This window comes from Callorhinus ursinus, unplaced genomic scaffold (assembly GCF_003265705.2).
Source record: "Callorhinus ursinus isolate GAN/ISIS: 27379988/994484 unplaced genomic scaffold, GSC_fseal_2.0 scaffold13, whole genome shotgun sequence".
Taxonomy (NCBI): domain Eukaryota; kingdom Metazoa; phylum Chordata; class Mammalia; order Carnivora; family Otariidae; genus Callorhinus; species Callorhinus ursinus.
This window is the reverse complement of record NW_027397075.1, coordinates 9,295,950-9,304,062: the sequence shown is the minus strand read 5'-3', so window position 1 is coordinate 9,304,062 and position 8,113 is coordinate 9,295,950.

Below are 8,113 nucleotides of genomic sequence, written 5' to 3'. Positions count from 1 at the left end.
CATCAAGATAAAAAGCTTTTGCACGGCAAAAGAAACAGTCCACAAAATCAAAAGACAACCGACAGAATGGGAGAAGATATTTGCAAATGACATATCAGTTAAAGGGCTAGTATCCAAAATCTATAAAGAACTTATCAAACTCAACACCCAAAGAACAAATAATCCAATCAAGAAATGGGCAGAAGACACAAACAGACATTTTTCCAAAGAAGACATCCAAATGGCCAACAGACACATGAAAAAGTGCTCAACATCGTTCAGCATCAGGGAAATCCAAATCAAAACCTCAATGAGATACCACCTCACGCCAGTCAGAATGGCCAAAATTAACAAGTCAGGAAACGACAGATGTTGGCGGGGATGCGGAGAAAGGGGAACCCTCCCACACTGTTGGTGGGAATGCAAACTGGTGCAACCACTCTGGAAAACAGTATGGAGGTTCCTCAAAAAGTTGAAAATAGAGCTACCATACAATCCAGCAATTGCACTACTGGGTATTTACCCCAAAGATACAAATGTAGAGATCCGAAGGGGTACATGCACCCCAGTCAAAGTCTCTAGTCCTTTTGCAACCATATGCCAGTTACTTCCTACTTGCTTCTAAAGGCAGATCTCTTCTTGTCACTTGGCTGCTCAAATTCTTCACTGGTTTCCCATCATGCTCAGGATAAAGTGTAAATTTTCTAACTCTGTCAATACTCTCATTTTGTATGTTGGAAAAATTCTGAAGGTCTTTCAATTCCTCCAAAATTATGATTGATTGGCTTGCTGGATGGCTGGATGGGTAGATGAGTGTGTAGGTAGATGAATGGACATATGGATGGATAGATGGATGAATAGATCAATTAATGAATAATAGATATAGATATAATAGATAGTAATACAATAAAAGATCAATTAATTAATAAACTTTCCTTGCTATCCCTAGGAGTATTTAGCCGTAGTCCCTGAAATATCTTCTATTGTTCTAACTCATTCTTCTTTCTACATCTCAGAAATGTCAGTGTGACTGAATCACGTTTACTTGCCAGGTAATGAGATGGTTATATCTTTTGGTGAAGTTTAATCTTACTCATGGTTCTAACCTGTCATGTTGGTTTAGCTTCTTGGGGGGCCTGGCGGTCCTGGTGGTGGACACCATTTTCCCTGGTTCATGTTACACTTAATTATGTCTCTCTGATAATGAGACACAGGATTCTTAGCATTTTTCTATTTCCACACTTCTATTTTCTTTGGAGTCAACCCTTAACACCTATCTCTTAACTAGAGATGGGCACAGTGCTTGGCTCATATATAAGACCAAGATGAGTGACAGGTTTTAAACTGAGTCAGTCAAAAAATCTAAAAAAAAAAAAAAAAATCTAAGCTGAGTCAGGCAACAGATTTTCAACTTCTAATGTGAGACTTTGCCCCAGGTTTGGTGATCATCTCTAGTGTTAATTTCTCCCAAACCTCATATTGGTTTTACAGTAATACAAATACAAATGCTTGGTACAAAAAAAGTTAATAATTTTTGAAGCTATGTAATGGATACAGTGGGTTCATTATTCTATTACATTTGCATGGATGCATGGAATTTGTTTTTTTTTTTTGTCTGGTTGAGCTCTATATATTAAAATGAGCAAAGATGAGGAGCACATGATGCCTAAAATATATGTGGGTGTTTATATCTATTGTTGAAAGGAAGATTATAATAGCCCAATTATATTTCAGTACGGAAATATTATCCACAACACAATTATTTTCATTTCTATATGCCCTAACCTAGTCCAAGAGCATAGATCCAGAGTTTTATAGAATGGCATTAATATTGCCCAGGTCATTTTGTGTTCTGCTTTGTTTATTTCATAGTTGATCAAAAACATTTTACATATTTCCACCCAGTTTTCATAATGATAATTTTTAATATCTGCAAAATATCCTATCATGGTGATGGAACATCATTGAGTCCATCATCCCCCTATGGATGGACATTTTTGTTTGTGTCTTTTTGTTGTCATTGGAGATAATGTCGCAAAGACTAATAAAAGATGTGCATATAGAAAGTCTGATTAAAATTTCTCATCAATTTTTCCCCTCTCCAAAGAGTATCTGATTATCTCAGAGCTCATTATGTCCTTAATTTCTATTTTCATTTTCTTTTTTCACAGTTTCCATACCTGTTGGTCGCCTCTCTTAATATTTTATAGTCCTCCTTTCTCCAGCTTTCTCTAAGGAGAAACAAATGTGGTCTGTACAATAACACAGACTTGGAGTCAGACAAGCCTAAATCCACACACTCAGTAGCTATCAGAACTTAGAAAGGTGATAGAATATTCCCAGCTTTCAGTGTTCTCATCCACAGAACAAGAACAGTACCAATATTATAGGTTTATTATAGAGTAAACTTTAAGATAACTTTTATTGTTACTCTTAATATTTTTGTTATCATTTTGTTCAGATAGCTTCAAAGGTTGAACCCAGAGAGAGTAGGATTATGTCTGAAAATCGTCATGGACAGTATTTGTTGGTTTGGTTTGTCTGCTTGTTTTCTTTCTACTTTACATTTAAATAACCATGGAGAGCCCTGATCTGGCAAGAGACCAAAGATAGGGTCTGTACCTAACTAGCCTAATCATCTTTCTTGCCATGCTTTTGCATAATATTCACAAAAAATCAAGTTTAAAATAAATGGCAGCAGTTTACCTCCAGTGAATTGGTATTCCACATTTTTCATAACCATGGTGATCCATTGAAATGGTGTTGAAATTTTTACTATGTTAAATAGCATTGTGGTCAATAACGTTGAGTATAAAACAATTTCTTAAAATCAGGGTTATTTCCTTAGGAGGAATTCCCTGCATGTGGACTATGTCAGGCAACATAAACATTTTAAATGTGATTCATTCTGAAAGAATTAAGTACTGTACTAATTCTTTATACCTGCTAACCCCTCTTAAGTTCGGTAATAAGATTCTAGGGGGGGGGAAAAAGAATAGAAAGCTTCAAAGAAATGACCTCAGTTCAATAATGCAAGGTTCATGTTCTGGGAAATGTCATAAATGTTTCCCCTTACACTTTGTTGTATCAGACTGTGTTGGTATATGAAATAACCAAATAAATATTGTTTTCATAGTTAAAAAAAAAAAAACCCTGTAGCTTCTACTTAGCAACATACAAGATTTGTAAATTAACCTACTGAGTGATACTATGACGGGGGAGAAATAAGGACATTTACTCTACTAAAAACTCCGTGGACTGGACTAAAACGCAATAAATCTTGATCGGGTTCAGTATCATTTTGTCTTGCTTTGTGCGTCTCACAAATGCCAGCCAAGGAGTTGATGGTTTCAAATGATATTCTGCATTTAAACTTTTTGGTTCCCAAAAACAGTGGGTATGGTTGTTGTCATTAAGAAACAGTGGTTTTGGGGCACCTGGGTGGCTCAGATGGTTAAGCATCTGCCTTCGGCTTGGCTCGTGATCCCGGGGTCCTGGGATCGAGCCCCACGTCAGGCTCTGGCTCGGTGGGGAGCCTGCTTCTCCTTCTCCCTCTGCCTCTCCCCCTGCTCATGCTCACTCTCTCTCTCTCTATCTCTGTGTCTCAAATGAATAATAATAATTTTTAAAAAATCTTTAAAGAAACAGTGGTTCCCCTTCACTTTTAGTGGTGAAAAATTTTTTAGACTAGCATGTCAAAGTGTGGGACTGCCTAAGCTTAGTGCTCCCCCTCCCCCAATTTCTCTCTGTCTCTCTGTGTGTCTCTCTCTCCCCACTACCCAGGCAGCGTATCATTCCCTTTTCTCTCAACTGTTCACCTTTGCTAATGAGCAGTTAATGGGTTCTGGCATCACTGGAGGCACAAACACAAACAGGGCTGTTGGATCACAGGCTGGCCTGGTATACTGTAATCATGCATATGGGATCCTCAAATCCAGCCCCTGAGCCATGTCCTCATTTCCCCAATTCTTTCCTGGACCATAGAGTGTTTAGAACTACCGCTCTATTTTAAACCCTCCGATTCACCACTTTATCTGGCTACATCCTCTCCTCTTGGAATTGATAACATGTTGACTCTGAATCATAATGGTAACTTCCTCATGAACAGCTGATGTTGTGAAATTAACAAAGACGAGAACTCCCCGACAGTTGAAGCCAAGAAATGAATTATAAAAATGTACTTCAGTCACAATACCAGAGAGAATCCGGTTATGAATTAGTAACAGATGGGAAAATACTATTCACTTCCAGTTTTACATAAATGTCTATAATGCTTGTTCTGATCATAAGTTTTTATTTCTCTCAGAGCTGCGTTATGGTTCTAGCAAGATTCACCATTAAAAATAATAATAGTAAAAAGAGTGGGTTGGGTAGATGCTATTTTTCTTGTTCTTCCTTCTCTTCTTCTTAAGTAAAAAAATAATAAATCAGGTAAAAGAAATATATATCATTCCTTTGCTTTTTGTTTTGCAAAACAAATTACTATACATTCCTCTAAACCACTTAGTCAAGGGTAGTTTTTTCTGTTTGTTTTTTTTTTTTAGATTAGCATCTATGATATGAAAGAGAAGCATTCATTAATGGCGCCTCTATCCCCCTTCCTTTTCCACATTGCTACTGCTCTTGGACAACCTTAGAAAGTAAAAATCTGTAGTGTTTGCAGGAAACTTTTGATGTAAAAACTGTCTCCATCAATACTGTGCCTTAATACTGGTATCAGATCCCTTTGCAGACACGTATTTTTCTCATAAGCAACATTGGTTAATTCACAGATCAAGAGAGAAGATAAAACCCTTCGGTCTGCAATTTGGTAAATGCCTGGTCTTTGTCCAACCCCATTCACTCTCCTTTAAAACCTACCTCAGTGAGACTTTCTGGCTGTCCTCTGCAGTGGGGCCGACCTGCACTTTCCAAGCCAAAGGCATTCTCCAAGCTGGTGAACTCCTGTTGATTCTTCTAGAATGAGCTCAGATGTCACCTCCTCTCTGATGTCCTCCTAATCTTCCCAACCACTGAGCAGCCCCTCCTCCGTGCTCTTAAAATACCAAATGTTTTCTTTTTTTAGAGCATCGTTCACCCTTGACTGAAATTGTCAGTTTGATTTCCCACCTCTCCCCCTAAACTGGTATACAATTTTTGTGTTCAGGGTGAGTGTGTGTGATCAAACCCATGCACACCTATACAAAATAAAAGGTAGATCTTGTTTGCAAGGCAGGATTCTTGAAACAGTGTCTAAGAACAATTCCAAGTTCAGAAATGATGTTCCTCTCATATCTTTTTCCTTCAAACTAAGGTGCTTACTCCCCGTAGCCAATCTTCCTTCCTAAAGGCAACACTTTATTTGTGAAAATGCTTTAAAAAAAAAACAAAAACGGGAATATTGGCATTATTTTAGAGAGACTTTCTAAAGAACCATAACAAGTCTATTTGAATCTTTTCTTTGGTATTAACTAGATATTTTATCATAAGTGAACAGGGAGTTTCTGGTTCACTAGTCTTTATTGCTTTCTTGAATGCATTTCAACTTTTCCATATAATCCTCAATCCTTTTTCACTTCAAATGTTAACCCCTTCTCTATATGCCTCGTCACTCCTCCTGTTAGTGTGCCTGAACATTCACTGTTGGATTGTCATCTTGAATATGGGTATGCTTTGAACTCATGGTGAATTTTCCCTTTCAAATAGGACTGTAAGGGCTGGAGTATTTCATCCTGTTTCACTCTTAGCCCAAAATACTTGCTCCAAGATATCTTTCTGGTTGATTCTGAATGACTGAGGGAGCCCTGTTCTGTAACATTTGGATCCATTTTAGGTGTCTGTTTGAAGGATCCTATCATAATTAATTAAATGTTCTTGAGGTCCCTTTTGAATTCCTGCAGAAGGACACAGAAAGTGTTCACCACAATTTTCTTCTTGCCTACTTATTTATTTAAGAGAGAGAAAGAGAGAGAGAGTGAGCATTGGGGGACAGGGAGAGGGAGAGAGAGAATCCCAAGCAGGCTCCATGCTCAGCATGGAGCCCGATGTGGGGCTCGATCCCACAACCCTGAGATCATGACCTGAGCTGAAATCAAGAATTGGACACTTAACTGACTGAGCCACGCAGGCGCCCCAAGGTCATCTTAACTCTTTCTTGGCTTTTTTCCACATATTCACACTTCTTCCCCAATCTCATCTTGTTACACCTTCTCTGCTTCAACCACAAAGAACTTATCTGAACCTGTCTTTGTATGTTCACATATCCTGTCTGTTCTGAAAGTAATGACCTTTCTCCCCTCCTGCACCCAGCAAACACCCTTCAGCATTCAGAGGGAAACCTTACTGCACCACAGAGCCTGACTGCTCATAGCACTTTTTTCCTGCCCTGAGATAATCTGTTGAGATGTGAGTCTGTTCTTTGTTCTCTTTGTTCTAGAAAGTGCCAATAAATGAGGTATACTTTTTCTTCTCCATCCCAAGATGGCAGCTGGGACTTTCTCTTCTGAATTTTGGCTCCTAGCCTGCATGGAGGTGGGATCGGGGAGGAGAGACATCCCTGACATTCCATCAAATGTGCTTTTGAGAAAACACTGGCTTAAATCTCTTTGAGCAGAGCAACATCTTGTAGAAGTTAGCCAGGGAAACTTTATGCAAAGGACTACAGAGGTGGAAAAGGATGGTCCTAATCACTGAAATATCTGGGCAGGGTTGTGGTAAGGTAAGCCTGGTTTGGGAATGTCAGAGGGGGAAGGAAACAGTATCAGAAGATGGGCCAACTTTACACTGGAGTACAGGCAGAGGGAAGACAGCTGGGAAGACAGAAAACAGAATTGAAGATGGAAGAAATGGACAGGCCCAGATCCACCTGTAGAGTCTCTAAAGTCTGAGTCAAAATATATAGGTCTGTTCAGTGATGTAATTTCTCTAGATCTGAAAAGTGATACAGTTTCTCAAGATCTGTTCAGTGATGTGGTTTCTCTAGATATGTTCAGTGATATAGTTTCTCTAGATCTGAAAAGTGATACAGTTTCTCTAGACCTGTTCAGTGATGTGGTTTCTCTAGATCTGAAAAGTGATAGAGTTTCTCTAGATCTGTTCGGCAATGAGTTTCTCTGGATCTGAAAAGTGATAGACTTTCTCTAGATCTGTTCGGTGATGTGATTTCTTTAGATCTGAAAGTGATAACAGTTTCTCTAGATCTGTTCAGTGATGTGGTTTCTCTAGATCTGAAAAGCAAAGGGTCAGAAATTTTCCATTTTCTGGGCATTTCAGCTGTGCCCAGCACAATGTTAAGTAATTTCACCACATTATTTCACTGAATCACCAAGTGATGCTGTAAAGGATGTATCATTGGCCCACGTTTCCCAGAAAGGGATGCCAAAACCCAGATATGGCATTAAAGAATCGATATCAGAGTTCACTATTAGTGTGTCTGACTGTGACGACATTCTTTCTAGTCTACCAGGTGACCACCATTCTAGTCTACCTCTTCTTTTGAAGCCAGGGCTCTGGGCCCTTCATCTGGTCATATATGGGCACTGCCCTAATGGGGCCATGCTCTACCTCACTCCAGAAGAAAGAACCCAGAGAAAATGAAGCCCATCTCACTTTGGTGCCTCCAAATGAAGTTCTCCAAGCCTACTCCAGTCTCAACCCCTAACGACACTCCATCATTATGAAGGAAGGCAGTGGAGGGGTTAGAAACGTAACTGTCACCCCGGGAGTTTTCAGAGCCCTTCTGCTTCTCTCAGCCATTTGCTTCTCCCTACAATGGGCAGTAAAGGCACATCGGCACTCAGCGGCAGAAGACTTCCATCTCCCTTGCGAGGCTCAGTCTTTGACTAACCTTGTTGAGCCTCTTATGTCATCATTATTGCTTTTTTTTATAGCCCCTGTTGGAACTTAAGAATCCTTGTCAGAATCAGTCCGGTCAGAGGGTTCCAGAGGGGACCATTGGAGTTTTATGGAGACTTTCCCATCTGCTAAATAACCTTGAGAAGGGAGTTTCGTTATTGACTTCCTGACTCATTGCTCCACCTCCCCGGCCGCCTGCTCAGGAGTTTATGTTCTCTGACATGAACTACCTCCTGAGGCTCTAGCACCATTGTTGACATAAAGCCTTCACTTAATGATGAAATGAATTGACTTGGAGTTT